The 16,972-nt window shown below is 40.3% G+C and overlaps 1 protein-coding gene across 2 annotated transcripts in view; it reads left to right on the plus strand.

Moving 5' to 3' along the window:
* The window catches only part of KLHDC1 (kelch domain containing 1), a 1,632,092-nt gene that overhangs the window by 931,302 nt on the left and 683,818 nt on the right, over positions 1-16,972 (plus strand). The window lies entirely within an intron of this gene.

A 16,972-nucleotide genomic window follows, 5' to 3' on the forward strand; every position in this document is an offset into this window, starting at 1 on the left:
TTGTAGCTGTTACGGTGGTAATTTGGTGTTTGGAACACCGCTGAAAAAAGGCACTGTTGGGGTTGCAAGAAGCCAGAAGCCCAGGGGTGACAGATGCAGGCCATCTCTGGCAAAGCATCGAGATCTGTCAGTCATGTCATCCCAGGCAGATACTGGATCCCCTTAGAATGACACCAGAAACTAACCAATTGTTGAAATCAATAATTTTCTGCTTGTACTGTGGTATCATTCTGGGTGATGGTAGGATGCTGCTCAGGGCTAGGGTCCATACCCACCTGGGCTACATAATCTGAGAACTCCTCCATGTCTCTTTTCATGTAGTCCAGGGAGGTACGTCTCAGGTCATTCACAACCACATGTACAGTGACAGAGTCACATTTGTACCTGTTGTTGAGGGACCTGAGTGCATGCGTTATGTGGTGGATCCTGACACCTGACTAGCAGCAGACTGTTACTTTCTCCTTATTCAACCTAGTGAGTGGGACATCAATGTGCCTCACTATCGAGTCACCTATGACTAGTGTGTTGGGCATGCTGTTTTGCCTTAGGGGCTTTGGTTGAGTGGCACACTGTTTGGGAGAGTTGTGTGTCACGTGATTAGTGTTGTGTTGTGGTGGATGAGTGCATTTCTGCCTTGGAGGTCTCTGCTTTTTAGGTAGATTTTTATTGAGAGCCACCATGAAGATGGGTGTGTGGTTTGTGTTTTTATGTGAAGGCAGTGCTGGTGTGTATTCTGGAGGGCTATGTGTTCCATGTGTTGTGGTGCAAGTGTTGACCTTCTCCTCTTGACCAGCTATTCCGGTCTTGGCTGGAGAGTGCATGGCTTCCAGTTTGGATATATAAGTGCATCTCTCGCAAGTCTAAGTGTCAGAAGGTAAGAGGAGAGGGTTGTCAGTGTACATGAGGCAGTTGCTACATTGCCTCAGGATGCCCAAGTTCATCAGGTTAATAGGAGAAAGCACAGGGAACTGATCTTTAGACATGCCTGGAGGGGTGGGCATTAATAATAAGTGCTGGAGCTGTTTCCTTGTAGAACACTTAGTGCTGGTAGCTACAGTAATTGCTACAAGAATTCTGGTAAAGTGCTAGACTAATAAGCTAGTAAAAATGCAGCAGGGGAGAGAACTAGCAGATCTAAGGGAAAAAACTGAAGAGCAGACTTTGGCACCGCTCAGAAGCTTACAGACAGTCCTGGATACAGCAAATCTGTATCTGGACTAGACTAGTTGCAGGAAAGGTGGGAAACTAGCGCAAACATGGGCTTTTAAACCAGAAAGTTGAAAGAGATGGAAAACTGCCCAAACGGCCATTAAACTACAATTTCTGGGCCAGAAACCACTCCTCTTGTGGTAGATAGGCTATCTAGTGCTTACCACTCCCACTGATAAGCTAGAAGGCTTCCCTCCAACACAGAAAGGCTTGGGGGGGCTGAGAAGCTTACATACAGTCCTGGATATAGCAAATTTGTATCTGGACTAGACTAGTTACAGGAAAGGTGGGAAAAGCGCAAATGCGGGCTTTTAAACTAGAAAGTTGAAAGAGTTGGAAAAACTATCCAAACAGCCAATAAACTATTAACATAACAAACATTATAGTTCACATATATTTCCATATATCATGTAACCTAAGCAATATTACATAAATTATTCAATTCCTGTCTTTTTTTAAACAGGAAATATCTTTATTAAACCATCACTTACTACACAGGCAATCATACATTTATAAAAATGAAAACAAACCACACCGACACAATCCTAGTTACAAGCATTTTACATCACAAACTATACTGACAAACCCTCAGTTGCAGACATTGTACATCACTCATAATCTAACCAATCTTTCTCATTCAGACATTGCATTGCTCATTTAAGTCCTGCCGCCTTTTAGACCTCATTCCTCCCTTGTATATATTGTTCCCAAAATTCCAATATTTTTCCTATGTAGTTTATGCCTACCCTTTTCCAAAGATCTCAGTTCCAGTTGTTTTATCTCTGTTACTATAGTCACTACTTCCAGTATAATTGGTTTAGATTTTGATTTCCATTTTCTAATAATTGCTTTTTTGTCAGACACCATTATTAGATACAGCAAGGCCTAACCATGTCTAGGCAATTCCGATTCTGTATCGTAACTCAGAAAAATCATCTCCCTCATCAGACCAATCTGCCCACCCAGCATCTCCGACAGTGCATCCCACAGGGAATCCTTAAAGTCTTCCAACTCACTGCAGTCCCAGGAAATATGTTCCCAATTACCTTTTTTTTTCCTCTTCACACCTCCAACACTTACTGTCCGCCTGAAGAAAAATTCTCTGGAGTCTACTTGAGGTATAAAAATAGCTATGTAAACATTTCCAGGCAAAAATCCTAAATCTTCTAGATTTTGTTGCATATTTGGGATACATACTTATATCCTCCCATTGTTTCTTTGTGAATTGTTTATCCAGTCTCTCTTCCCGATCCTTTCCAACCTCCTCTGATTGAATCTTGTAGTTATCATGCAATATTTTATATGCTCTACTAATTATTCCTTTTTTAATGGCTGCTTCTGTTCTAGATTTTATTAAAAATCTAGAACAGATTATTAAAAACTCTACCAGGGCTGTTCTTTCATATAGGACCCCCCCCCTTTTCTTTCTTTTTGACTGTACTCTGATATCAATCCCTGACAGGGAAGGCAATCTCTAACCTGCAGTCCAAATAAATTATTGGCGTCTTCCCATTTTATCATCTTTTCCTCTCTAGTTATTTGCTCCCAGTACCTTGGTTCCTTTGCCAGTTTTCTCCAATAAATTCTAGCCCCTCTTGTCTATTGTCTGCATCCCTAATTGCATTCCTCCCTATTGTCCGACACTCCTTTCTCCATTCCTATGTAGGCTTAGTTCTTAGAATACTTTCTGCTACTTTATGGATATAAGATTCTGCATGATCATTGTTATTCTCCTTAAAGGCCTGCATCCAAAATTCCAGTCTCTTCTTCTTTCTTGAGCTTTCCCAGTGTTTCATCATCATCCCTTTCCACTTTAAATTGTAGTTTTCTGCTTGTGCTGTGTATAGGAGTCTTAACTGTGTAACTCTGAAATACACCTTCAAATTGGGTAATCCCAATCTGTCCTGTTCTATTGGAAGAATCATCTTATCCCACTTGACTCTTGCTGTCTTCCCCTCCCAGATAAAGTCCTTAAGCTCTTTATTAATTGCTACCCACAACAACTTCTCTGGTTGATAAAAATATGCCTGACCTGTGTATAAGACTAAAGAGACTAAAATATTTTAACTGCTTGTATCTTACTAATAAATATACCAAAGCTTCCATTTTCTCAGTTTTTGTATTATCTTTTGTTTAGTCAGTTCCTGCATATCCTTAGCTACCATACTAGAATAATTTTTAATCCATACTCCTAAATATTTCATTTTATCATGTCCCCATAAATGAGTCTTTCTGAATCAGTTCATGTGTGGGTACATACTTTACCACTGTTGCCTTTGTTAGATTCATTAATTTTGTATCCCAAAAATATTTGAACTGTCTCAAAATGTTCCATAACATTGCAATGTCTTTTTCTGGTTTTGTCAGGTGCAAAATAACATCATCTGCAAATAAAGACAGCTTTTCTTGACTACCAAACCAATTATATCCTTGAATTTTTGGGAACCTTATTTTCTTTGCCAATGGTTCTAAATATAATGCAAATAATAAAGGGGAAAGACAACAACCCTGCCTGATTCCTCTGCTCAAGCAGAAAGTATCAGAGAGGACCCCACCCACTTTAATTTTTGCCTCCAATCCCCTCATATATTCTCCTAATCAACCTTATAATTTTTTCAGGAAATGCAAATGCTTTCATTGCCCTGCTCATAAAGTCCCACCTTACTCTGTCAAATGATTTCTCTGAATCAAGACCCACCATCAACAATGGTATTTTCAATCCCCCAAAGAAAATGTCTAAAACGCTGGTTGCAATAACAGTATCACTTCCCCATAAAGATGCTCAGGAGCATGGGCCATAAAATACAAACAGTTTTATTGTAATAAATAAAACAGGTTAAGCGCTTTCATCTACCCTTAGTAGACTTCATCAGATTTTACGGCCTGTGCTCCTGAGCGTATTTATGGGGAAGTGATACTGTTATTGCAACCAGCGTTTTAGACATTTTCTTTGCTGGACTGAGTTGACTAACAATGGTATTTTCTTACATTCTGCTTCCCTCTGGATCATCAGTGTTTTGTTAATGTCAAATGTATGCATCCCATCTACAAAACCACATTGATCCATATATATCAGTTTTAGCATTACTTTTGCCATTCTTGTAGCCATTATAGACATGAACACTTTATAGTCATGGTTTAGTATATCTACCCTCTTTAGGAATTACAGCTATCACCGCTTTCTTCCATGACGGTGGTACTTCTCCTCCTCTTAAGATACTGCTAAACCAAACCTTCCAGATCTTATCAGTTTTTTTCTTTCTAGTTTCTAAACTTCCATAGGAATATCATCTATTCCTGGGGACTTTCCTGTAGATTGGTTATGCATCATATTTTTTGAGTCATCTCCTCCTATCCTAACTGCTAGTAATTGAGCCTCATGGACCTCTAACCTTGGCATATTTAACATTTCCATTTGTATCTTTTCTTGATTTTTCATATTTCTGTGCTTTATAGAGATGCTCTTAAAATTTACAAAATATTTCTAATGCCTCTACAGGATCTCATTGCATTCTTTTATAGGCTCCCTAAGTTTGGCGACAGACCTTTCTACTTTCTGTTGCCTGAGTCATTGTGCTAAAAATTTTTGTCCTTTAATGTTGTTATCAAAAAAACAGTTGCTTAACAGCAATCTTTCTAGGCTCATGCATATTATTGAGGTAATCCCTTATTTTCTGCTTATCATTCTGCATTTGATCCTGTTCTTGTTCTGTGAGACTCCCTGTATTCTGCAATACTTTAACATTTGTGAGTCCCTCTAAATAATTATTGTTACTTCCTAACCATAGCTTCCTTTCTTTTATTTACAACCTATTTTTAAACTCCACCTTAATTTTATCCCACCCCCAGCTATATTTTCAGAATAAATTTCTATCCTCTCTAACAGCTCCTGAATAATCTCCACTACTCATCCCTTAAATTCCTCTCTTTTCAACAGATAGGTGGGAAAGCGCCAGTGTCTCCTTTTTATTTCATTACTCTCTGTTTTTATTTTAGCTATTATTGGCGCATGATATGAAATAGCTATTGGGTGGGTATCAAGACCTTGCACATGTTCCTGTGAAATGTAGATTCTGTCTAGCCTAGCCCAGGTTTTATATCTTGGAGAACAATATGTATATTCACTCCTAACTCCTATTACTGAATTCACATCTTCCATGCCAAATATTTTCATAAATGTCTTCAAAAATCTACCCTTCATTGTTATATTTTCCCTTCTGGGTCCCCCAGACACATCTTCAGTGCTGCAAATCAAATTCCATTCCCCACCTATAAGTAATATTCCTTGTTGAAAACTGATTACTTCTCCCAGAATTTTCTTAAGCTGCAGTATAGCAGTTTTAGGTGGAATGTAAATACTTGCCAGAACCCCTTAGCCTAAATCTTTTAGACTTTGTTGCATATTTGGGAAGCATACATATACCCCCTATAGTTTCTTTGTGAATTTATTAACCAGTCTGTCTCTTCCCAGTCCTTTCTAACCTCCTCTAATAGATTCTTACAGTTGTCATGCAATATTTTTTATGTTCTACTAATTATTGCTTTTTTAACAACAGCTTGTGTTCTAGATTCGAATAAATACTCATCACCACTGGAATTTCGCTTAAGATTCCCCTATTTCTTTCTCTTTGCCTATACTCTGATTTCAGTCCTTGATAGGGAAGGCAATCTCTAGCCTGCAATCCAAATAAATTCTTGGCCTTTTCCTATTCTGTCACCTTTCCCACTCTAACTATTTGCTCCCAATACCTTGGCTCTTTTAGCAGTTTTCTGCAATAAATTCCAGCCCTTTCTTGTCGATTGTGTGTATGCCTAATTGCAGTCATCCCTATTGGCAGAATCTCCTTTCTCCATTACCTTGTTGGATAAGTTCTTAGAATACATCCTGCTACTTTATGAATATAATATTCTGCATGGTTATTGTTATTCTCTGTATCTGCATCCAAAATCCTAGTCTCTCCTTGTTTCTTGAGCTTCCCCACTTGTTTCGTCATCAGCCCTTTCCACTTTAAATTATAGGTTTCTGTTTGTGCTATAAATAGGAGCCTTAACTGTGTAGCTCTGAAATATCCCTTAAAATTGAGTAATCCCAGACCACCTTTTGTATTGGAAGAATCAGCTTATCCAGCTTGACTGTTGCCATCTTCCCCTCCCAGATAAAATACTTCAGCTCTTTATTAATTGCTATCCACATCTTCTCCTCTGGTTCCCCTACCTAGGATTGATATCAGAGTATAGGCAAAGATATAGAAATAGGGGAGTGCTAAGTGAATAATCAGCAATGATTCTACAAGACCTACTTTTGGTGTAAAGACTAACTATAAAGCAGGGATTTGATACTTTTTTGTCCATTCCTCAACTGATAGGTCTCTGATCCAACTTTGTCCATTTCTAAAGACTTGCCTCTGTAGCTCAAGCTCCTCCCTCTACCCATAATCCTTCTCTGTAACAGCTTTACTTCAGATCTCATTTGCCATTTTGACAAATGGACACAGTGTCCGTACATTGGGCAATTTTCATTTACTTTTTTTTGTAGTTATATAACTTATTTCCTTGTTCTTTATTCTAGACCTTCCTCCCCTTTTAGAGTTAAAAAAAGAGAGAGAGAGAAAGAGAGAGAGAAAAAGAGACTGATTTTTTTCTTGTAGGCCTGTAGTCTCAAATTGTTTTGCCTTTTTGCTGCCTTGTAGGTGTCACCATTGTTGACAGCAGCCTTCTTTTCTTTACCATTGTTGGTAACCTTTCTTTCAGCTAGTCTTTCTCTATAGTTTTGGATAATGTCGGACAAGCCTACTGGCTTTAAGAAATGCATCTCCTGTGGCACAATATACCAAACCCCGATGCCCAACAGGAATGTGTATATTGCCTGGGTTCTTCCCATTTAGACATGGCTTGTGAAATATTTGCAGACTTCAGTCATTGTGCCCTGTTTGAATGCCGCAACAAATTAGTGTTGAAGGGTCTTATACTTTCTACTTCTTCAGGCTCTTTTACATCTGTCCCTGTGTCTGTTGGAGCTCCCCCTTCCAAAAAGCCTCCAAAAAAGGTCAAAAGGAATTCTTCGAGTAAGAGTAAGGAAGGAAAGAAGTGATCCCCTGATTGTTCCTCTTGTGCTGTTTCTGTTTTTTTCCCATCTGAAAAAAATTCAAACCCATTGGATCTGTCAAGACCATTGGATCTTTCATCATCTAAGGCTAAATCAGCAGCTTACTACTCTTCCTCTTTACCTCATAGACAATATTTTTTTGGATCCACTCTACTTTTTTTCAAGAAACTCCGAGAAGTTGTTCCAGGTCACCTTCTACCTCTTCATCTCTTAGGTCATCTAGGAGCCTAACCAAATAAGATGTCAGTAGGATGAAGAGGAAGTTTCTTTGAACCCAGATTCAGTTGGAAGTTATACCATCTCCATCTCCCATCAGACCAATGAGCCTGCATTGACCCCTACCAAGTTGTGGACTCCTACTCCGATCCAACTCTCTGCTTTGGAGCAATTGGGTCTGAGAATCCAGAGTCTGCTTATGTCAACTTTGAAGGGTTGGCCTTCTTTGACTCTGACTACATCTCTGATATAGTTGGCGCCAAACTTGCTGGATCTGAAACATCTGCACCAGATCGGGAGATTAGGATTAGCTTCAATGCCTTCAAAGCCATCTCTTCTTCTCAGAACCTCGCTGCTGGACACCTTGATTTTGACTTCTACCTTGAGGTAGAGCCACGGTGATGTTCTGAACCATCTTTGAATAATGCCACAGTGATTCTTGCCTCTCCTATGTCTTCAGTTTTCTGGGCAGTTGGATAATTTTCTCCACCTCTGCAGATAAGACATGCTTGCCCCCCTTGGGTCTACCCACTTCACAACTGTCTGCTCTCGTCCTGGATCTTATACATCCTGTTGCATCAGGGTTGTCGGCCAATGCAAGCCTTGAGACAGTCCTCATTCAGGACTCCCCTCACACTTCTGAGTCCTCTCTGGAACATCCCACTGGAGAGCCTCCTCAGAAGTGTACATGCAAGAGGGGCACTTATATCCCCCATAGGAATCCCTCGCGGAAGACGCTGACTTCTATGAAGGGAATGGTCTCCCAGCTCAGCTCTTGAGGATGTCTCATTCAATGAAAAACTTGATCTTTTGAGACAGAAAGGTGGTTGGTTTTCTGACCCCCCCCCCCTTCCCAAGAGGAGTCAGCGTTTCTTGAGACTTTCAGAGCTGGCTCAGTAGTCCCCCCTGGTGGATGAGATGGTAGACTTCAACTCCCACCAGGCATGGAAGGATCCAGATATCACAGAGCCTATCCCCAAATGACTGGACAGCTATTTAGTTGTACCAAAAGATCTAACCCACTGGAGCAAGGGTCCTCCAGTCAGTGCTTTTGATGGTAGCAGTGATCACCAAGAAAGAACTTGTGGAGCAAAGTTCTACTGTCCATCCCTCCAACAGAGAGTTAAATGCATTGGACAGATTCTGGAAGCACATGTATGCATTGATGACGTTTGCCCTTAAGGCACTGAATTATTTGGTGTATTGTATCAAAGTTTCAGAGGGACTTGATCAAAGAGTTTTAGAATGCCATCTCTGGGTCCATGTCCTGTGGAAGACAAGAAGACTGTTTCTACACAACTGGCCAGCCTACACTCCCTATCAAATGCTTCTATGAGGTTTAGTTCACGTGCCCCAGAATGTACTTCAGGAGCTGCAGGTTCAAGAATAACTATGAGACAGCATGCCTGCGGAGCCTTTCAAGTCATCCTTGTTCACTGCTCCCTTTGATGGATGTACCTTATTTAGTTCTAACTCTGTCTAGGAGTGAAAAAGATGGGAGGACTTTATCTGCTGTAAGAATCCATTTTTCTACACCTCAAAGAAACCTTTCCCAGAATCATGGATGTGGCAGGAAAATCTAGTTCTGGAAGTTGCAAGGCTATTCCCAGGACTTCTTTGAGGACATACCGACCCCCACTCCTGTGACAGAAGGGGAACTAAAATAAAAGACAATGGTCATATGGCAGAGGAGTTCCACAAAATCAGAGTTTTTGAGCTCCATTCACTGAGAAACCCTGTCAGTGCCCTTGAGGGGTTGCCTCCAGAGTACAGCAGGTGGGGTTGCTTATTCCTGTACCTGCAACCTGGATAGCCATCACCACAGACACTTGGGTGCAGAGGATCATCTCCAGAGGATATTACATACCCTTTTCCCAACAGGCCCCCAGTCATTGTACAAAACTGTCAGATATCCCACCCAGTCAGAGGAAAGCATCAGTAATAGAAATGCAAAAACTGTTGGAAAAGAGTGAGTCATCCAAATGGCCCCCCACACCAACAAGGATTCAGAACATGTTCACTGTTCTTTTTAGTGCCAAAGAAAACCAAGGACCTCAGACCCATCCTGGATCTCAGAAATTTAAACCAATATATCAAACGCTCCAAGTTTTGGATGGTCACAGTTCAGTCCATTCAGCCACTTCTGAGCAAAAACGATTGGATCTGCTCCATAGATCTCCAGGATGCCTACTATCACATGAAAATAGATAGACAATCCAGGAGATTCCTTTACTTCTGGCTGGGAGCCATTTATTATCGATTCAGAGCTTTGCTCTTTGGTCTCAACAAAGCCCCCAGGGTGATCAGCAAGTGCATAACAGTGGTCGCAACTCACTTCAGACTGCTAGGATGCTGGTTGTTTCCATATCTTGATGATTGGCTCCTTTCTGCTCCCACCAAGCATTTTCTGATTCAAGACAAGGGACTACTTGCTCCAATTATGTCTCCATCTGGGCATTACAGTGAACTATGCCAAATCTCAGTTCTCCCCCGACTCAAATCCTGGAGTTCATGGATGCTCATCTAAACATGGTCACGCAAACAGGAAGTTTAAATGGAAGGATAAACACATTACGAGAACAAGCATCCCAGTTTCTCTCTCCTCCTTCCCCACCAGCAAGGTTGATTTTTGCAATTTCTAGGATCCATGGCAGCCTCCATAACTCTAATTCTAATAGCAGTATATTATGTGGAAGTCCTTTAGTGTACTCTGGCAGTTCAGTGGTCTGTAAGACATCATCCTGTCTCTGCTCCAATATTTATTACGAGAATTTGCAAAGAACATGTTTCTTGGTGGATCACTGCAAGTGAAGTTTCTTAAGGCTGCCCTTTTATCCTTCCATCACTCATAGCCACAGTGATCATGGATGCCTCCCAACTAAGGTGGATAGGATGCATTTTCTTGGGAAAGACAGTCCAAGGCTCTTGGTCCATTCAGGAGGCTAATCTTTATATCAGTATCCTAGAAATGAGAGCAGTCCTATCAATGTTGCAGGCATTTCAAGATGCTCCCCATCTGGGGGTGATTGCCATCCAGCCAGACAATATGTCAGTTGTCTGGTACATCAACAAATGGGGAAAGCAAGTCCTACCATCTGTGTTGAGAAACAATATGAGTTTGTCAGAGGGAGATCTCTTCTGGCCACTTTCTTCTAGCAGTGCACATTCCAGGAAAATCCAACATTCCTGCAGACAAATTGAGTAGGTCCATATTACTACTTCATGAGTGGTCTCTCAATCCAATGGTGACTGAAACAATTTTCAGTCAGCGTGGTCAACTATTCTGTAGTCTCTCTGTCTCTCTCTCTCTTTCCCCACTTAACTCCAAGTGCAGCAAATTCTTTGCCCTGATTCTGTCAGAAAAGGAGTCATTGAGACTGTCTCATCACTGATTGGCCCCCCCGAGACTCCTATATGCTCTTATTCCACTGATCCAAAAACTTTCAGATAACACTGTACCAGAAGTGCAGAGTTATCCTCATTGTTCAATTCTGGCCTTGACAAGTGTGGTTCCCCTTCCTTTCGACTTATCTTGTTCATCACCCTTGGGTGTTAGATCCAACCCAGGATATTCTTTCTTGCCCATCAAAAATGAATCATCTGGACATGCAGACCTTCATAGGTTCATAGGTAGGTACTAGGCTATAGGCCCAAGGGCCTACGTAAGCCTAGCCAGCAAGGTACTATAGCTTACGCCACCCAAGAAAGTTATTTTCCTATGCCACTGTCCAGCAGGGACACAGAAGTGATCCCTGGGGTGTATTTCCTATTTCCCATCCACTCATCAAGATTTTTCTTGAAGAGTGCTAATGAAGAACTTTGCTTGACATAGATGAGTAGCTTGTTCCAGAGTATAGGAAGTCTCTGGGACAGGAATCTATCCCTCCAGCATGTCCTTTTTATTGTGGTGACAAGGTTTAGGTCCCTAGAGCATGTAGCTTGGAGGGATTGGGATTTCTTTAGGTCTTAAAACTGATACCATGGTTTCTCCACTTCCAGTGATCGCTAGACATTCCAGGTTTTCATCTCCTGTTAGACGCATCCTTACATTTTCCCCAGAAAAATTCTACTAGAAAGATGTAAGAATAAATGGAAAATATTCTGTTTTTAGGCAACACAGAGACAGATAGATCCCTTTTCAGCACCCATTTCAGCTAGTTTGGATTTCCTTGCTTCCATTTTTAACAATAATGCCAGTTATTCAACTGTGCACCCAGATTGTATAAAGCTTTTCTTAAAGGCACTTTGCTACTTTGTCTCCCTGTTAAAGATCCTACTCTACCATGGTATTTGAATATTCTCCTGCAAGCCTTAACTAAACCTCCTTTTGAACCAGCAGCCAAAGTAGATTTAAAAATGTTATCATGGAAAACCATTTTCCTGGTTACAATCCCCTCAACCAGATGAGTATTGGAACTCCAGGCCCTCTCTTCTAAACCACCATATCTAATTTTTCACAAGACTGGGGTCTCTCTCCACTCTAATCCTTCCTTTGTGCCTAAGATGATTTCAGAAACAAGTATGAACCAATCACTCAGCCTTCCAGTTTTCAGTCCAGATTTTTCCAGTAAAGGAGAACACGTGTCATCTAGATGTGCATAGGCAGCTTTGATTCTATATCCATAAAACAAGATTTCAGAAAGTCACATTATCTAGTTCCTTTTACAAAGCCAAACTAGGAAAACCTGTATCAAAAGTAAAGCTAATCAAGTGGCTTACTGATTGTATTTCATTTGTATGCAAGAAAAATTAATTAACACTTCCCAGACCTCCTGAGTCTGCTGGATCAGTGGCTACATCTTCTGCTTTTTTTGTCTAGGGTTTCTACAGATGAAATTTGTGGAGCTGATATTGGTCTAATTCAGATGCCTTTATTGCTGACTGCAAATTGGACATATTATTTAAGAACAGAGCAGCCTTTAGCTCTGCTGTGCTGTGGAATATCCTTCCTTTAGGACCACCCTGGGTTTCTATTAGCTGGGGTCTGTGCCTTGTCAGTTGAAGAATGGACGAAAAAAAGTAACATCAGATATAAGTTATAACTATGCATCTGTGTTGTCTGTTTTCATCCTTCCTTAACTTCCCTGCATCAGTCCCACTTCCTGTTTCATAATTATTTTCTTTTTTTCAAGGCTTCTAGTTTGTCCTGAGGATTTAACATTTTGCTGGATGGATAGATAAGCTGCAGTTGTTCTTTACTTATTTCTGCTATCTATAGAATTTTGTCATTAACATATTTTATATAATCCTTTCTCTGTTGTAGCATTATTATTACACACTCTTTAGAGTGCATGAAGGGCAAACTTGATATAAAGTTATCCTGTTACAGAGGAGGATTAATGGGTAAGGGGAGGAGCTCGAGCTACGAATCCAAGTTTATAGAAAGTGGCCAAAGTTGGATCTGAGAACCATCAGTTGAGGAAAGAAAAAAACAGACAACACAGATGTGTAGTTATGGTGAGTATATAACTTTTATTCATAATGGAGTAAATCACCTAAAAGAGAAAGTCTTTTGGAATGTAGCTGGGCTTACACACATACCTCCCAACTGTCCCGAATTACTCGATTTTTACAGAGTTTTGGGGTCCAGATAATGGGGTGCCACGATTCACGAGTGGCACCCCTTCGTTTCCGATTTTTTTTCTTTCTTTTTTATTTTTTTTTTATTTTTCGCGCATTGTGAGCTGACATCATCACGGCTACCAGCCTGTCGGAATCAAGCTTTGCACAGTTCAAATGCTTCCCGAGAGCGGGAACAGAAAGCAAGGTTGTATTTTCATTTAGAAGGCTCGCCAGAAGTAAGTGAGTGCGGAAAGGATTTCTCGTGTTTAGAAGCCTGGATTTCCTCACTGTTGGCTGCACGGAGAAGGATTTATTTTATTGCATGGAGATTGGAGAAGGATTTATTTTATTTAGAAGCCTGCCTTGATTTCCTCGCTCTGCATGGAGAAGAAGTGTGTGCAAAAAGGATTTCTTTTATTTTCCTCGCTCCTGGCTTGCACGGAGTAAAGGTAAGTGTATGCCGAGAGTGGTGTGTGTCTGTTTTTATTTTCTGCATAGAGAAGCTGTTCTACATTGAGACTGGTGTGTTTTATTTTCCTTGCTGCACAGAGAAGCCGTCAGAAAGGATTTCTTTTCCCCAAGACTGGTGTGTGTGTTATTTTTATTATAGTTGCTGCACAGAGAAGCCGTTCCTCACCGAGACTGAGGTGTGTGTGTTTTTATTTTCCTTGCTGCATAGAGAAGCCATTGTGTGTGTGATTCTTGCAGAAAGGATTTCTTTTATTTTCCTCGTTCACACGGAGGAAAGGTAAGTGTGTGCCGAGGCCCGTGACTGGTGTGTGTGTGTTTTTATTTTCTGCACAGAGAAGCCGTTCCTCGCCGAGACTGGTGTGTTTTATTTCCCTTGCTGCACAGAGAAGCCGTCAGAAAGGATTTCTTTTCATATATATATGTGTGTGTGTGTGTGTGTCTGTGTGTCTGTGTGTGAAGTACTCAGGCTCAAACCCTGTACCTTGGGTACAAGGTAAAAAGAGCCTAAAGTCACTAGCCACCACCACTTTTGAGCTTGAGCTCTGCCCAGGTTTTTTTGTGCTCTAAGAGTTGAGAGCTATGATGATAAGTGAGAACTGAATTTGTTTTCCCTTATTATTGTCTTTGTCCAGGATTTTTGTGCTAAGAGCTGAGAGCTATGGTGAGAAGTGAGAACTGAATTTGTATTCCCCCATTATTGGCTTTTTCCAGGTTTTTTTGTACGAAGAGTTTGAGAGCTATGGTGAGAAGTGAGAAATGAATTCACTAAATGATAGCCATTAAGTTTGTCTTCCTATGTTTCAGGAAGTTACTGATTTGGCATAGTGGTATGTTCTGACTGTAGTGAATAGGGACCTGGGTTCAAAATTTGCCAGTGAAATGCATGGTGGAAACACAACATTTTATTCTAGCAACTTTACAAAATTATACAAGCAATGTTTAAAATGTGTCCTTGGTTTTTGACATTGTCCCCCCCAAAAAAATATGAAATTGAAAACTGCGAGACACTGTGCAAGATGCCTATGGTTTACACTACTGTCATTCTATTTATAGTGTGGGTGTGGAAGTAGACTTTTATGATAGAAATGTTCAGAATTGGGCAGTTTGGTTGATGCTTTTTGTTTCATTGCCTACAGTACAGCCTACTAGAAAAATGTTCAAACAATAAATTTAAAATGCGCTCAGTCAGGAAGGTGTATCAAAGAAAATAACACATGTATGTTTCTTTTATTTTGTGTGCAAGGGGCCAAGGATTTGAGAATAGCCCAAAGGTAATCTTTATCCACCACTGGCCTGATGCATTTTCTTTGGATGTGGTGTGGGTTTCAATGCTGTTTTAATGAATGTGAGTTTCAAGGGCAGATAAGTTTTAATGTCAAGCCTATTTTCATTGTGAGAGGGTATTGCTTTGTTTACCAGATGTCTATTAGTGTTTCTGCATTGTTGTGCTGTAAAATGTAAAAATAAAATCCAAATAATCATTGTAGAAGTAAATCTGTATGCACAATTTAGTGTCTATGGTAAATGGGGCGAGCCAGGTAATGGGACATTGGGATGGCTGCAGGGGGACTCTGCCATATTTTGGTTGTCTGTTCTTCAGTTTGCGTTTGAAAGTTGGTATCCCACAATTCCATTGGAGTGGGTGGGGTTATATAATTATGTATGCAAATTAGATGTTAATCAGCGTACAGATTTGTACCTATTTTTCATGGGCCTTGTCCAGATTTTTGATGTTTCCAGGTTGAGAGGTATGCACACAGGAATAAGCCATTTACACTGGCAGGAAGTCTATTGTCATCAGCCCCATTGTTTTCGGGAGTTTTTGCATCTGGTAATAGGGACAAGGGCAGCAAAGCTTTAATCACTATTGCTGCAGTTCAGTGCAGGCTATCATTCAGAACTGGAAAATTCTTTTTTAACTTTGATGTCATATATGTTAGTATTCACTTAGTCATTTTAAAGCTGCAATAATTACTTTTGCAGTTGATTTAATCTACTGGAAGAATTTGCTTGTATCAATATTTAATGACCTTTGCTTGAAAATGTGTGTATTGTTTGTTTTCTTGTGTCTTAGCGTATGTGTATGTCCCTCACACCATCTGTAACTTTAGTCAGAAACCGTGATTCCATTGTGTATACAAGGCATTGACTGTGTCTTCTGATGTATTCGTTTTCAGACACATTTATGAGACCGTAGCCTTGGAATGACTCCTTTACAGCAACTAAATTTGGTTTTAGAGTTTACTACGAACTAGCCCTTATTAGTTACCCTATTGTTAGCATTAGATTAATTTCTGTTCCCTGCAGCCATGCATATAACCACAGTCAAACTTATATAGCTGCACACTGTCCATAATAGTCCTTAGACTTCTGCACAGTAATGGCCAGTCCCACACAGATGCACTTAGAACAAATGAAAGGTACCCAATCAGCTGTTTTGTGTGTGTTTTATAAATTTTATATGTACTAATTTCTGCTTAACGTCGCAGTCATTCATATTTGGTCCATTTTGTTACGCATTTACTTTGGAAGGATTACCCTCTTATTAGTTTTTAAGACAACAGTCTGTTCTATAAGAGGTTTGCTGCAGTAATTACCGCTGCCACTGATTTTATTTTCGGTAGTTTTTGATGTACCAATTTGTATAATGATGCTTACACTGCATTATTACTCTGCTTGATATGCACGTTTAATATAGTGTAGCAGTGCCTGCCACGGAATCCCATAACAGTAGGCACTTGGTTAGTCTTTAAAAAGGGAACTGAGATAGGAAGGAATTGGAACCAACTACCCATCTGTGTCCAGAAATTCAAGGCCTTATATAGGACATTAATGAGATTAAAATCTTCTTGTCTTTGCCAACATATTTTGCTTCACTTGTAGTCTGTTTGAAGCAAAGGTATGCTAACATACAGTTTTGCATCCCTCAACCTGCCTGTCCATTCCTGGAAGAAGTGACCAAGTCATTTGGTACTTACTGCCTCCATACTGGTTGGTACCTAGGCGGATGATTTCTTCAGACTATAACACTGAACAGTGTTTTTCTGTTGTTAGGAAGTGCACCTGTATCACTCTGATTTATATAATCAGCTCCAGGATCACTGCAGCTTGAGAGGGAGATGACTCTACTGCCATTAAGCAGTTTTACAGTACTATGCTTCCATGTTAAATGTGTATACACAATACAGAAATAGTTTTCCACCAGTGTGCATAGTGGAAAGCTGTTTTCCATTACTAAATTAAGGCAGTCTTCTGTTAAGAACATGTTTTTTTTGTTAAATGGTTTCACTGAAGCAAGAATCAGTAAATCTTACTGTGAAGACGTGATTGATTTGACCACCCACATCACTGACTGAACCACACTTGTTAGTTGTTTGAGTAAATTTCCTGCTGTGGTGGTATGGGTCA

Source organism: Protopterus annectens, chromosome 6.part0, assembly GCF_019279795.1.
Source record: "Protopterus annectens isolate FY-2018-M chromosome 6.part0, PAN1.0, whole genome shotgun sequence".
NCBI classification, from domain to species: Eukaryota; Metazoa; Chordata; order Ceratodontiformes; family Protopteridae; genus Protopterus; species Protopterus annectens.